The following is a 15,365-nucleotide window of genomic DNA, read 5'->3' as shown; positions in this document are numbered from 1 at the left end:
GATACTTCTCCTCTGTCAACAGAACTGCAGGCTACACCTTGGCCCTAGTCTTACAAGCCACCCCAGCTCCCCATGTATCACGGTCATTCAGACCCGAAGCAATTCTTGATGAGTTATGAAGCAACCATATCTTCGTATGGTGGCAATACTGCAGGCATGGCAAAGTCTTTCGTCATGGCTGTTAAGAGTGTTGCACAAACCTGGTACTCCTCTCTTCGGCCAGGAACAATCACCTCGTGGCAAAAGCTGAAGAACATGCTGATAACCAGCTTCCAAGGGTTTCAAACGAAGCCGGTCACTGCTCAAGCTTTATTCCAGTGCACCCAGGACCACGAAGAATATCTTCAGTCGTATGTCCGAAGATTCCTGCGTCTGAGGGCACAGGCACCAATAGTGCCCAATGAAATTGTCATTGAGGCCATGATTAAGGGGCTTCGGCCGGGACCTTCAGCTCAATACTTTGCCAGGAAGCCTCCTCAAACTTTGGAAAAGCTGCTCCAGAAAATGGACGAGTATATTCGAGCTGACAATGACTTCCGCCAAAGAAGGGAGGAAGCATACAGGTTCTCTGAAATGACCAGGGGCTTCGGAGGAAGATTCCATCCGAGGCACGTCAGGTCAATTCACAACTCTACTCAGAGTGATGATAGAGGGAGTCAACAGCAAAGGCCACAACACTCCTCGCAAGCTTTGGGGCAGCAGCAAAGCTCTTTCCGGCCGTCAACTCCAAGGGGCAGAGGCGCCAGGGGCTTCGGAGGAAGATTTGGGGATCAGCCAAGGAAAATTTATTGTCTATTCTGTGGTGAGGACAAGGGCCATACCACCAGGATGTGCCATGTTACCATCCAGAAGCAAAAGAAGATAGCAGAAGCTACAGCACAACAGAGTCAGCCGAAGCAAGTCATGCATACTTCTTCGTATCATTCGCCTTACATTCCAGAATATGTAGGCAACCACCCTGCAGCTTCTGTTGCTTCGGCAAGCCAACCCCAAGCATCTTGGCAACAGCCTCCACCTCCACCACCAACGCAACGAGGCCAACAGCCAGAAGGGAGTCAGCACACTCATCTCCAACGGGACTTCAGAGAAGAGTCCGAAGCTCGCACAGTCAATAGCACTGTGCCAGAGTCGAAGCATATTTACTGACAAATAACCTACCTCAACAGTAGTTTTTCGCATTCAGTATTATTTTCTTTCTAATAAGGAACACTTATGAGAGGCTTAAGTGCTTTTTTGTCGTTTTTAATCTCTTGTAACAGCTTTGCTTTTTACCATAATGAAAATATATCTTCTCCATAGGCTTAAGTTGCCGAAGCATAAGAATTTATGGTGGCTAGGAGGACCTTCGAATTATCAAAAAATTTGTTCTAAGGAACACAGTGTAATTTCTTCGAAGCAGCAAAAAGTCGTTCCTAAGGGGGCGCAGTGTAAGTTTTTTGCTCAAAAGTCGTTCCGAAGGGAATGCAGAGCTTACAGCGAAAAATAAACGCTGATTCCGCTGAAAGTAAAAGGCGAAGAAGCTCCTAAGGGAGGCTTACAGCGAAAAATAAACGCTGATTCCGCTGAAAGTAAAAGGCGAAGAAGCTCCTAAGGGAGGCTTACAGCGAAAAATAAACGCTGATTCCGCTGAAAGTAAAAGGCGAAGAAGCTCCTATGGGAGGCTTGAAGTGAAAAAACATCGACCTTCGGCAAATATCATTTTGCATAACATCACATCATTACATCATTCGCATAGCATAACATCATACATCATATTGCATCAACAATGCAAAGAAGGGGGTTCCAATATTGACATTCGAAAGTTGTTTCGAAGAAATAGTGACGAGACACAAAAAATATTTATTGAAGAGTTATACCTTCGTCAAGAGGAAAGATCTATTGGTTATTAATTCTATGAAGAGTGGTTACTGATTATATGAAAACACGGATATTATTTACGAAGCATGAAAAGAAGGGAAGGTGTTTTTTCGCCGAAGGCTCAAAAACGGTATGTATATGAAGTTTCATGCATCGTAAAGAATAGAACCATAAATAGTTAATATATTACATTCAAAGTTACACAATATTACACATGTTTCTCAACAAACATTACATTCTAAGTGTTTTTACAACAGCATCTAATTTTCCCTTAGGACTACTTCTGCAGCTTCGTTTAGTAGCTGATCAACAACTTTATCCATGATGGCTTCGGCCATTTTTCTAATTTCGTCATCCCCCTTCGTGTGGGGGCCCGCAGATGGCTCAGCAGGTTCTGAGGGAAGAGAAGATACGGCTATATTACTATTACAAATCGTGAACAAATTCGAAATCAAAAAATTACAACAAAGACTCAAAAACCACTAGTTAATACCTATTTGCCCTTCGGGCTCTGCATTTTTCTCAGCGGTCTCTGCTACTTTTCTAGCATCATGAATGCCTCTTTCACTTTTTCGAATAATTTCTTCGGCCATTTCTCGGCCACCGTTGTCCCAGATGTCGGTGAAAAATTTGCCACCAACCAGGCTTGCTTCGGCCGAGGGGTCTTTTGTATCTTCGAAGGATAAGGCGGTTTCGGATTGTGCCAAAAATTTCACATGCTCACAGCCTTTCCTCTCCAAAATGGTAGCAATCCCCCTGGCACCCGAAAAGGCACATATGTCTCCGCGGCTATTCAAAATTTCTTCAAAGGCCTCAGCTTCGTGGCTGATCCATTCGATTGGGCCTTCGGGGTCACCCCTTGTGAAGTTCTCTTCACTTGAAAAAGCGCCAACGCTGGCGAAGCTGGTTTTTACTTTTTTAACACATTCTATAGATTTTCCATAGCATCTTTTCTTAGATGCACGAAGCTCTTCAACGCTTTTTTCCAAATGGTTGGCCCATTGTTCACTGATTTCTCGTTTTGTTTCTTCAAGTGTGCGTTCCTCTTTAGCTCTGGCTAGTTGTTTTCGAAGATCTTCAATTTCATTCCTCTGATCCTCAACTTGAACTTTAAAAGTAGCTTCGTCTTCTTTTATTCTATTTATCAAAGAATGCAATATTTTATCTTTTTCGAGACCTTCGTTCCTCAGTTCAATTACTTCGGAACGAAGGTTGCCCAGGGCCATAACACATCCTTCGTCTTCGGCATCTTTTTGGGCCCTGAGGGCATTGCTAAGTATAAGACCCTTCAAAAATTTTGAATAAGTTTAAACCAATAAAAAAATTTTGGTTCCAAGAAATAATAACAAAAAACCTTGTTTTCACACCTTTAAGCTATTGTACGCCAAGCTGTCGGCTAGATCATCTTTTGATAACACCGAGAGCCCGTTTTCTAGTATTGGGAATCCGAAGCTCTTGCTCATTTCTTGACAGACAGAAATCTCCTTGCTGTCAGGGAGACAATACAAAAAGTCTTCTTCTCCACTACCGTTGAATATCAAAGCCCCCTCTGGATATTTCAGTTTTTGAGCGTAAAACTGGGCCTCTTTCTTTTCTTTTTCAGTCAATTTTTTCAACGAAGCATGACGTAAAATATAATCGAAGGCTTCGGAAGATGCTTCGGGGGCGGCAGTACCAGTTTCTTCAGCCGAAATTTGCTCTGTTGTTTCTGTTTCTTCGGTTTCCAAGGATTTCACCTTGGTGGGCTCTGAAGGCCCAGCTTCAGTCTCAGATTGATGCTTTGAAGCTTCGGCATCAAATGCTTCAATATGCACTTCAGAAGATTCAACAATTTTCTTCGGAGTTGTGCTTGAAGACTTTATTGTCTCCAAAACATCCAGCACATTAACCATCCTTTTTCTTTTGGGGGTCACTGCTAGACCCTTTTGGCTTTTTGTTGCCTCAATTTTTGCTGAAGGACTTAGAACTTCTGATGTCTTTGTTTCTTCAGCCCTCGGTTCTTCTATTTTTTCCATCGCCGGCACTTCGGCCAGAGTTGGTTCTTTAGCTTCGGCGGCCGAAGAGGTCTCACCGACAAAATCAGGCATTGTGGCCGATTCAATATAACGTGGTCGGTGTGTGAGAACCTTTACCCTTTTCCTCTTCGGCGCCGGCTCGCCAGGAGCGGCTGAAGCAACTTCTTTCGCAGAAGATGTATTCTTTCTTTTTTGACCCCGCGTTGGATAACGGTAGTCGGGGTAGACAAACCCAATTGCATCAAATACTCGGTTGAGTCTCTTCTTCGTTCGGCCTCCGAAGGCCGCTGATAGTGCAGTGTCTTCGGCCTTCGAGTATAATCCAAGCAATTCATCACTTATGGCCTCAATACTTTTCAGCCAGTCGTCATCTGGCTCGACAAACTTATCTGTGTATTTGAATGTGTATTTTAGTCTAACTAGACCACCTTCGTCAGGCTCCTTGAGGGTTTCCTTCGGCATTTCCCATTTTTCTGCAAGTGGCCATACTCTGAAGGCAATGTGTTCTTGGACCAAATCCCTCGTCCCAATAAAAGAACAAACCACGCCGAAGGCTCTCTGGCATTCTTCGGCTGCTTTATTCATTTCTACCTTCAGCCTCCGAAGGTCGAAGCGTTGCCAGATGGGGCGCATAATGATATCTTTAATATCTTCTCGTGTTTTCAAGTCATTCTTTACATAAAACCATTCCGTCATCCAGTCACCGGGCCACCTCTTTCGAAAGGTTGGCACGGGACAGCTTGACCTAGACCGGGCGCCGAAGCTGTAGCAACCAAAATTGTTGTGATACTGCTCTTTACCCCCAGGGTTTTGTCTCATACAATAGCTCATGTATGTTGCAGAAACTTTTTGCATCTGGTTCTAAACCTTGGCTCCTCACGGCCCAGACGAAGATGCTCATTCTTATGATTGCTTCGGGAGTAAGTTGATGAAAGTAGATTTCAAATATCTTTAGTACTTCCACAATAAAACTGCTCAAGGGAAACCGCAGTCCAGCCTTTAAGAAGCTTCGGAAGATTACGACTTCATTCTCTTCGGGAGTAGGCACAGTCTTCTCCCCGTCATCTGCCCTCACAATAGACATGTCTCGAAAATATCTTCCCCTCATGTTGTCAAGATGACTCTGTTTAATGCTCGATTTTCCGAAGACTGTGTGACTTGGTCGCCACGGTCGATCTTCGGAGTCTTCACCCCCACTTTCTACATCATAGCTATCACTATCACCAGTGTCTTCAGATAAACCCTCCAAGGTCTCCCTAGTGATCTTCTCTGTATTGGTCTTTGCTATTGATTGAAGAAAGCCAAGATGCATCTCCTCAGAAAGGCTCAGCTTCGACTCAGCAACAGCTTTCTTATCTTCAGACATCTTCACAAACGCTGAGAAAGTGCTCTCAAAACCGAAGCTTAAAAGTTTAAAAAGCCAAGCAAGTGTTGTTGCGCACAGGCTAAAAGTCGAGTGAGCAAGCGCAGATGGCAAGAAAGCGTGCCAAATAAACTCGTGGTGAGCTCGTATTTATACACCTAGTGCGTTGAAAACTGGAGGGTCCCGCTTGTCAAAGACTGTTGCTATTCTAGCAAGGGGAAGGTGTTTTTTCGGACCTTTGGCTTAAAGCCTTCGTCCATGTCGCAATATGAATTTATCATTTCAGCAAATTAATATTGCGAGGGCCTACTGTTGGGGGCCTTCGGCTTCCGAAGGTCCTCAAAAACATGATTTGACAATGTTTTCCAAGTAATATGTGAACAGGAACCTTCAAAATCAGGTTATGAGTATACAAGAGTATGGTCAGGACGAAGCTTGAGTGAGACGGAAGGCGATTACGACGAAGGATAAGATGATCACGAAGCTATGCGCAGAAAAGCTTCGGCATGACAGCAGAAAAGGGGAACCGACTTAAAGATGAAAAGGCAAATTAGACCTCGAAGAATTACTATAGAGTTATTGATAAATGTAAAGGGCATTAATGTAATTCTACACGGGCTGCGTCCTGTGCCTATAAATAGATGAACAGTACTCTCGTACTGTTCACGCTCACTTGGCATTCACTTTTTGCATCACGCATTGTACCTTTATTTTCTGTCAACCTGAAGGTACATTTATAATTTGTTATTCTGGATATGATAATGCAAATAAAAGTAAATTGGTAATAATATCTATATTATTCTTCATTTTTCATATATGAATTCTTCCTTATCATCTATTGTACTTACGAAGGTTTTTTCCTTCATAACCTTCGTCCGGAATTCATTATATCCGAAGGGATATAATGTCTTGAAGGACGAAGAACTTTAATGTTTAACACATTTTATGTTGCCTTGTTCTTAACTCTTAGCATTTGAGAACAAGTCCCCAACATATCCCAAGGGAGATAATGCTTCGAAAGACGAAGGTCCTTAACCATTAACATTTGTGTTGTCTTGTTCTTAACTCATAGCATTTAAGAACAAGTCCCCAACAAAATCGTTGCTCTATCGAGTTCGATCCCTAGGGGCTCACCATATGGGATCTTGAAAACTCCCTTGTGGGTTTTGGTGGTTTGGATAACAACCCAATTAAAGGAATGACATGTGTTACTAAGTGTTGAAAAGGTGCTTAATGCAAAGCTTATAGGGTTCAACATAGAAGATGAAGTGTGATGGTCCAAAGGCTAAGATGACTATGGAGACTGGAAATCACAAGCTAAATGAAGGATGAACATTGATTATGTGAGACTCAATGTGCATGGCTTGGAGTCAGCTGGATTGAACCAAATACGGAGGCACGAGATCTTCGAGGTACTAGAGCAAGGGAGAAGGTCAAGGTGACTGAGGTACCTAATCAAGGGAAAGAAGAGGCTCTACAGATGTCAAGGTTAATCAACTAAGGAAGGTCATGGTGCACTGAGGATTGTAACGAAAAGAAGTGACTTAGAACCACTGAGGAAATTCCTATGCTTTGTGCTTCAAGTCATAAGGCTCAAGATCATAGCTCAAGTTGATGGATATGGTCACTAGAAGGAGAAGTTTCAAAGTTAGAACCTAGAAGTGACCCAAATGAGCTAAGTTCACTTTGATCTTTAGTTTGGGTCATTCTTGTGTTTGGATATGTTCTATGTGACCTTTTCAGAATGATGGAGCTCATGGACAACTTAAAGATCATGTTGTATCAACTTAGTGCTTTGGAGTCCAACACCAACCTCAAATAGGCCAAAAAGGGGAAATCAATGAAAAAAGGTTAAGTATGCAAGGTTTGAGTGCTTGGATAAGTTGCATTCACCTTTTACGATGTGTTTGGTACTTTGGTTTTTTCTCTAACTCGATTTGTAAAGATGGTGCCATTCCGGGCTCTGTTTGAGGAGAAACAGAAAAGCTGAGACAAAAATGGGAAAGAGATAACTTTCTAGGACTTAGTCAATTGGATTATACTCTAATTGTGTATGTCTAAGTCACAGGAAAGTTCCCCAAAAAGATCAAATCAAATGGAGAAAGGATGGAGGAAAAGGCACTTAGAGGCTGCTGTCTAGGTGCACTGCAACCACTATAGGATCGTTCTGGTGTGCACCGGACCATCTGCAGCGATCTATATGGTCTCGAGAATATTCGCTAAAATTCACCAGAGCGTGTATAGTAGTGGACCGGTGTGCCACCAAACTGTCCTCCAACGGCTCTCTCCAACGGGCGTTGGCGCTGCAACGGCTAGCTGACGTGGCACTCGGTCTGATGGTGCACCGGACCGGTCCGTTGCTCATTAGCAAAGGAAAATATCAATCAGAATCCCTGACTGGGGGCACATGGACCTAGACTGATCTAGTGCCCTTGCAGCAGTGCAGTTTTTAGTAAATTTTTAGAAGGAAGGTGTAATGGCTTTGGGGCCTTTTGGGTCTATAAAAGGACCCCTAGATGTCCTCCTTATATACACAAGTGCAGCAAACAAGTGTAGACTCTTTGTGAATCATTTCTATGTACCTCTCTCATGTATTTCTCTCAAGATTGTGTATTGAGCAGTCATAAGCCAAGAGAGAGTAGAAAAGTTCTGCTGTAAGTTAGAGCGAGCAAGATCTAGAGTATGGGAGTAGTGTTACTCTGCTGGAGTGCTATGAAGACTTGTTAATAGATGAGGTTGTGTTATAACCGACATTGACATAGTGGATGTCTTGATCTAACACCTAGTGGCAGATCTGACCAAATGGAGGAAGAAGTTGAAATAGACTCCCGGCTAGGTTGGCTAACTCCAATGTGGATGTAGGCAAGCATTTTAGGCTTCGCCGAACCACCAGATAAATCCCTGTGTCACCTATATGCTTTGTTCTATTATCTGTCTCTCTGTTTTCTTTCTGTGCTGTTTTACTTATTGCACTTCACTACTTATCTTTGGTATAAGCTATTCTTAAACTGCAGGATATTTTGAGACAGAGTCTACAATTCTGCTGCGATCTACTCGACTAAATCATTCCATTGCGATCCAGACTTCGAGTAGATTAAGAAGTGCTAAGTTTTTGGTGTCAAATTTTATTCGCCTGTTCACCCCCTCTAGGCGACGTATAGATCTATGTTCCCGGGCAAAGGGAAAATTTAATTGGTGTTGGAGCTAGGTTCTCTGGTGTGGGCTTAGCTGTCTCGAGATGACGATGTTGTCACACGAGGTAACTCTAGAACTTCTACTAGGCGATGGATCAAATTATAAATCTTGGCATGTCTCTGTTTTTAATGTTTTCATAAGTATTGATCCTGATTGTAACACCCTAGTTGTTTATCGTCTGCTCGACCATGAGTGTGGACTTTAACACGTGATGGCGGTGAATAACAGTCTCTCTATCTTAATCTGTTTCATCTGTCGCGAGTTCGACATCGTTTTTATTTATCCGGGCTCTTCCTAAATTTTCGTAATGTTCGGAACATAGTTGTTCCGAAAATCGGTGCGTCCGGAGATTATTTAAAATTCGTCGCTCGCAAGAATACGGATTCAAAAGCCCGACCCACTCGGATGATTTTTATCCTGTGCAAATTAATTTGAACTCGACGACTAAAATGTTCGGGGTAAAATAATTTGAATCGCGCGAAATCTTGCACGAGGTTATGACCCAATTTATCCTTCAGCACGCTGTTTTAGGCGATGAAAACGAGTGTACATTAGCGGATCGGGTTTCGGTTAACTTCGGTCGAATCACACAGAACAAATTATCAGTGCCGAAATCAGTTTATTTTGGTATGTCGTTTCTCGCCGGATCCAAATCTTCGGATATAAGCTATTGTTTAAAAACTTGGTTCGCTAAATTCGGAAAATGAAATGTGTATTCATGTAGCGTGTCGGCCCAGTGTACAGCACTAAAAATCGTGATCCAAAATATCTGTGATCTCTTTAAAAAAAAGGAAAAAAGGCGAAATATCCATCGCCCCTATCTCTCCACCGCTTGATGCTTCCTCTTATCCCCTCTCTCCATTTCTTACACAGCGCAGATATTTCTCCCTGTCCAGCCGCCGCTCATGGCCTGTAAAAAAATCCTGCCGCCGAGGACCTGTCTTCTCCTCCCAGCCGACGCGCGCTCATCTCCCTGAGCTCTCTCTTATGCTGTGTCCCTGGCTCCAGCTCGTCGAATCCCCTCTGCTCACTCATGGCGCTCGGCTTCCGTGCCCCTGAGCGCTCCCATGGCGCCCGGCATTTCTCCCTGGCCGTGCTCGCGCCCCTGTGGCCGCGGCTCTCCCTCTGGTCTCAGGGATGCGCACGCCCCATCTCCATGGCGCTCGGCGCCCAACTCTCCTTGGCGGACTCACACCTCCGTGTCGTGTCTGCTCGTCCATGCTCGTCGACCCCGATGACCTATCTTTCAATTGCATGCTACTTACATTGGGATCTAAAGCTCTCTGTCGTGCTCGACCGTACAAGTCTCCAACTCGTCGACATCCTTTGCGTCGTCGAAAAATCCCGAGAGTTTGAATAAAGCAACAAATCCCATGTGATGCAATATTTGCCGAGAGCTCGACCAGATGTCTAAACTGAGAACCATCGTCGCCCTCGCGGTTATCAAATCGATTCGATCGTGGTGAGCCAATTTATTATTTCAGTTAATTGAATTGGATAGTTATATAGCCACGATGATTTCTTTTGTTGTTAGCATAGGCACATTGAGTGAAGACTTCTAGATCGGTAGTTGTACCTGTTGTTGATCCTCCGAAGCGTCTTTGGAAGGATCTCCCTTCCTTTGTTTTCTTTTTATATTATAATGGCGCATAAAATGCTTATAGAGGTGTCTCATTCTGTGTAGTAGTTAGTTGTATATCTGGTCGTGAAGTAGTTGTGATATGTGGTGAAGTATAGATTTTAGGTATTAATGATATGAAACATGTGTTGGAAGACTTGTATATGTAGCGTGATTAGTTTACAATGCACAAAGATAGGTTAAGTATTTTATCTGGCTAGCTAGTAAGTCCGGATAACGTTGCCGTGCCGATTTAGTTTGCTTAAATAAATTAATGCTTTGCTAATAGACATTCTAATTAGCTGGCGGGTTATGCAAAGTCGTCCGGTCTGGAAGTTTAGAAAGTTGACGTGCTTCAATTCTTGTTCTAAGATTTAAATGACTTAGACCAATGAATTTAGAATTATTAAGTTTTTCGTGTCGAACATTAACTAAGACACGTAGAGTGTATACATAGTTATTATTTCTTAATGGTTAATTTGGATCGGGTAAGCTGAAGGAACATGATTGTTATATTTAGTGAGTTAAAAATATCTAGTATTGCTTGAGTGTTGTAATGTCTCACTTCTAAATGTTTTATCCCCTTCGTTGTGGCCATATTTAGTCATTGCTATTCTTGTTCCTACTCGTTCATGTGCATTATGCATATCATTCAGGAACCTTAATTAATTGTGATGCGGAGGACCAGAACTGAGTCGACCACAAGATGATGCTGATGGACGAAACTGAAGATGGACAGACGAAACAAGTATCAGAACAAAAGATGGTCGCCATCTAACAACACTAACCTAGTGTTATTCAGGCAAGCCCTGGTGCATTTGCCACCTCCTTGCTGTTTTAAAAACTTTTATCACCTTGTTTGATGTGTTAGGTGATATGAGTTGTGTGCTAAACAATTGATGCATTTCCTTCCTTGGAAAATTGATTACCCTTCCTTGACACCCTTTTATAAAAAAGATTTTTGATGCTTAGCCTTGCTTTAGAAAAACAAAAATGTTTTGTTTTAAAACAAAAGTGATGGTTCAGTGGGTGGGAATGTTTTCAAAAAGAAAATACTTATGACGGTGAATCCGTTATAGGCCTTGATGGGTTCAACATTGGAAAAGATGTACCTTTGCCAGTTACCAAACTTTGGGTTTAAATAATAAAGCTGAGACCCGGCGGTTGACTTGCACGAGAAGGGAGTCTCGGTGTAGTGTCTCCGTCTGAGTCGATTAAGGACCATGTCGATGTGGGCCTGCTGACTGAGGACCCTTTAACTGGTCACATGCCTCATCATGGGTAAGCTTTGCCTCGGGCAGACTAATATCAGAAAGGCCAATACGCAATGGGAGTAGAGAGATGGCGAGAGTAGCGTGTACCCTCCGTGGCAAGAGGCTGGACGATGGTGTATCTATGCTCTCAATTGGCGTGAACCCGGTCTGGCCTTAAGAAACCTGGTGGTGATTTGACATATGCAAGGGTTAAGTGCTACATATGTCGTGTGATTGGAGATCCTCAGCTGAGTATTAATCGACTCAGATCGCCGTTACTTCTCGGACATGAAGACTTGGTCACTGACTTACACGTAGCAATCCAGTGAACTGATGGGATGATAAAAGACGGCTAGTGTAGGCCAAGTGCTTGAACTAGGGTAGAAAGAACTCTAGATGCAGGTAACTTTACTTAACCTGATAAGTAAAACTGGATTTTTGAGGATCCACTATTAGTAAGCATTTCTGTAAACAGAGTCCTTGATTCTTGATAAGCCTTACCTTGAATCCTTTAAAACCAGCATACCCTTGAGAGTCTTTTCTTTAGTCGGGTAAGTCTTGCTGAGTACTTGCGTACTTAGGGTTTTATTCCAATTGTTGCTGTAGGTTACGAGTCACTTTGATTGTGATTGGTGTTAAGCGTCGATGGGCACGGCCTTCTTATAAGTTTAAGTACTTCTTCTATACTTCTTATTGAGGATGGTCACTTAAGCTAGCATATATTTCAAACTTATAAATAATTTTATAACATTTCAAAGTTCATGGCTTTGAATCACTTTGTAACCACTCCGATAAATATAATGTAAATTTGTTGTAACTTGTAAAATTTGGTAATAAGATTTCCTCTGCAAAATGTTGGTGTGTGTGATTTATGTTTACTTAATCGTGCGGTCCTGGTTGTAAGGGGTTTATCCGGGGTCCATGGGACACTCGGACGGATCCTATTAAGTTATCTGGTGCACATGCATGGTCGTCTGAGGTCTTTGAGACAAGGACAGGTGCATGTGGGCCCAATAACTTGGGAGGTTCTGCCACAGCTGGTATCAGAGCAAGATTAAGTATATACGGTCGCATACATATTTTCAAAACAAAAGTTTTGGTTTCGAAAAATTTATTTTCAACTAAACACATTGTTTGGCTTTGAAAAACACTTTTGAAAAACTATAATGCTAGCGACATCTTCTCTAAAGCCCTAAATTAAGGACTATTAGGTGGCTTAGTTCAAAACCACTAACCCACAACCAGGGGTATTGCATACATGTGTATTATTATTTTTTAGGACCATTCAGTCTTGAATGGATCGACACTCAGGTAAGGTGAGATGTGAGAGCATGACCGAACAACCGTCGGTTTAGGGGAGTGCTTAATTGTGGCGCTTGATTATATACATGTTACACATATGTATATATGAAAGCTGCGATGTGGAGTATTTATTTTTCTGGGATCCAGTACCCCATGAATGTGTATGGGTATACAGACATGGGAATATTGAGAAGTGTAATGTACTTGTAACGACGCACCTACGCTCAGGTAAGAAGGTGGGTTACCATAATGAGTTGCCCTATGGTTAAAGTGTGGCAACGGCGCCTATGCGTGGCTCGGCGTTTAATGATGAGCTGGCCATATAGCAATATATGGAGTATAAATTGTGATAAACTATCATGTGTGGATCTTGCATCATGGGAAATGGGTTGTGATGAATTTTTCTGCAAGTACACTAACCTCGAAAACGTATGTGTAGCTGACGACTAGCAAAACACCGTGAGAGTCGTAAGAATGCCACCGATATAGAACGTTATTGCCACATTATATTGGCAAAAATTTGTGAGGACGAATAGGACGAGCATGCATCCTGATTGTTGCATCATGTTTGTCACCTATACACCCAAGATGCTTCTCTCATCTTTATTCTAGTAACCAGTGATTGTAGATAATGTGGTGTAATGCTGTATTATGGACTTTAGTGAAATAGCTATCCTCTGTTCTTTAGGTAACCTGTTAGGGTGTTATACGTGTTTGCTCTTGTGCTTGATGTGCCGATAGAAGGTCGGTGACTTGTTTGCCTAAATCCAAAATCTAGGCCATGTTCTTATTTAGTGAACCATAACCCCAAAGTTGAATTCTCCATTATCACTCCACGACCAAACTCATGCAAATGGATGTTTGGATAATTTCTTCATCCAACACAAGATGTCCATAGGTTTAAAGCTAGGATCTCGAGTCCGTGTTCTTGCTATTTAATCCATGACGTTTTAGTTGTCATATTTCCAACCTAGATCATGCCCTTATTCGATCGGCGCAAGCTGATGTCTCCATTCCAGTTTGCCTGTTCTTGAAGATCGCGATGTTGTTTTATCAACCTAACATAGGAAAGGCATGTCCGACCATTTTCTTGAGTTTGATGCCCTTGGTTTCCCCACATCTATCGAAGGCATACCAACTTAATCTTATGATTGTTTTTCCTCCGTATCTAATAGATACTAATCCTTGACTTTGTAATCTCTATGATGGGCATAGAAATATGCTTGGGGCTGAATTAACAGTCTCCCATCGTACTCCCTCATTAACAAGTTTAGGTTCTGGCCATACCTTGTTCATTTCATCGGGCCATGATCTATTTGGTCTCTACTTGTAACCATTCTTCAGGTGGAGTCTCTTTTGTATATTGTCGCCCTTGCCCAATCCATTGGTGTCGTGCGAGATTTCTTATTGGTTACGTCTAGTAATGGTGTTATGACTAAAACCGATGGTGTCGTGACGAAACCGAGGGCCTCCTGTGAATGTACACACATGGATGCGCTGCTCGGCACGCGCTGGTATCACGGTTAGTAGTTATAATCCATTATGAGACTATATCGATATGTTATCTCTACACAAATTGTTCCTACTACGTGAGATTCATTAGTGGTGCCAGTTTGGTAATGGTGTCATGATTAAGGACTTATGGTGTCGCCGAAACTGAGAGCCTCCTGTGAATGCGCACATAGGACTGTGCTACTTGTCGGATGCTGGTATCGAGGTCTGTGGTCATGATCCCTTGTGGAACTACACTGATGTGTTATCTTCCGTAGATCTCTTCCTTGAAACGATTTCAGTGTTGTTTGTCGAAGTGACCAAGCAACATCTATCATCTTTGTTGGATAAAAAGGGCATACCACTTCCCATGTGTGGTCTCTTTTCTCTTGACTTTGGTAGTGACTGCACATATACAAGTTCCCTTTAGATCCTTTGTGTGAAGGTGAAGCCTTGAAGCTCTTTAGTGTTGAGAGACAGCTAATTAGTTTTCAAATGGAGATTTGTTCCCCTGCTGCTGAGATGCAGGAGTTTGTTCATTCGCTCTCTTATTAATCCCTGTATTCCTTAACCAAGTGGATAATTCATCTCGCATGAAGAAACGAACGAACAACATGACCAAATGGATTTCTACCCAAATGCATGCCCTTTTGCTAGCAAATGTGAACTCTCAACCCTTGGCTTACCGATGGATAATAAGAGGACCTACTCAATGCCAAAAGTAGTTCAACAAGTTGTTTTTACTAGCTTGTAACTGCCTTATGAACAAAGGTTGAGTGTAGAGATCGTTTTGTCAAGTTATCTAAACTCACTTTGGTTCAAGCCATCCTAAGAAAGTACTTACAAAGATCAAATTAAATCGACTAATAGCCACCTAATCATCGCTCTAGTCGTGCTCCGATTGCCTCACGTATGGTTTTCCAATGTGAGTGATCAAGTCGAGTCGTGCCAAGTATTTGATGAAATGGGTTGGTCGCGAAGTCAACATCAACGGATCTCTTCATTGATATTTTCTTGAATCTCTATCACCTTTCGTGGACTTGAATTCTCTAGTTAACTACATGTTAACCGTGACAGTATTCGATATCCACACCCGTCTCGTGTGCTATGAACTTACTGTGACCATTTGTTGGTAACCACTTTCTGTGTGTTTTACCCAAGAGGTTGCAACTGATTTTGCTTGGGTAAAATCGAGTATTTACCGCTCGCTCAACAGACTCAGATAGTACAGTGTCATCAGAAAAAGCAAACTACACACATGGAACCTTATG

The 15,365-nt window shown here is 42.5% G+C and overlaps 1 long non-coding RNA gene across 1 annotated transcript; it reads left to right on the top strand.

Moving 5' to 3' along the window:
• The first annotated feature begins 9,284 nt into the window (after nucleotides 1-9,284).
• LOC103632519 (uncharacterized) lies at nucleotides 9,285-10,987 on the top strand. Its single transcript, XR_555988.2, has 2 exons — nucleotides 9,285-9,892; nucleotides 10,705-10,987. It is a non-coding gene; the product is annotated as an uncharacterized lncRNA (long non-coding RNA).
• Nucleotides 10,988-15,365: the final 4,378 nt, after the last annotated feature.

Source organism: Zea mays, chromosome 7 (assembly GCF_902167145.1).
Source record: "Zea mays cultivar B73 chromosome 7, Zm-B73-REFERENCE-NAM-5.0, whole genome shotgun sequence".
Classification (NCBI taxonomy): Eukaryota; Viridiplantae; Streptophyta; class Magnoliopsida; order Poales; family Poaceae; genus Zea; species Zea mays.
Note: the sequence above shows the minus strand (reverse complement) of the source record. Positions and strands in the feature narration are given on the sequence as shown.